This window comes from Neomonachus schauinslandi, chromosome 3 (genome assembly GCF_002201575.2).
Source record: "Neomonachus schauinslandi chromosome 3, ASM220157v2, whole genome shotgun sequence".
Taxonomy (NCBI): domain Eukaryota; kingdom Metazoa; phylum Chordata; class Mammalia; order Carnivora; family Phocidae; genus Neomonachus; species Neomonachus schauinslandi.
This window is the reverse complement of record NC_058405.1, coordinates 126,818,616-126,819,247: the sequence shown is the minus strand read 5'-3', so window position 1 is coordinate 126,819,247 and position 632 is coordinate 126,818,616.

Here is a 632-nt window from a genome sequence, read left to right as displayed (position 1 = left end):
AGGCGGAGTGTGGATTTATTACACGAGGGCTGCTCTTATTAAAAGAAAATTAATATTTTTGTCTTATTCCCAAGACACCTTCAGGATTATTCACGCCTTACTAAGAATTCTGAAACATCTCAGTAGTTTCCTATACTGCATGGATTGTACTCCCTGCTCCCTCATCCACCCCTTGCTCCCCCCGCCCCGTCTAAGGCTGCCGGAGTGGAAGGAAGAAGAGGCACGTGGGGGAAGGACTGGGGCAAACCTAGCCCCATGGCCCCTGGCCTCCGGGCACGGTGGGGCCTGTCATGGCGGCCCAGCTACAGCTTAGGTGATCTCAGAGCCAGAAGAAAGGAAGGGTCTGGGGGTCAGCGCCTCCCAGACCCCAGCCCCGCCTGCGCTCCGCTAGGCAAGCCCTGCGGGAGCGCGGCTCACATGCGTCCCCGCCTCCGGCGGCGCGGGCCCGCCCTGACCCTGGACTCAGCCTCGCGCTCGGGTGCCCACCTGGGGAGGTGGCGGCCCGGACCTCGCGCGCGGGCCGCCGAGGGCCGAGTCCCGGCGACGCGGGACCTCCGCCAGCGCCCCGGCGCGTCCCGGGCCGGGTGCGGGGCCGGCCCGGCGCTCGGCGCCCTCCCCGCCCCCTCCGCGCC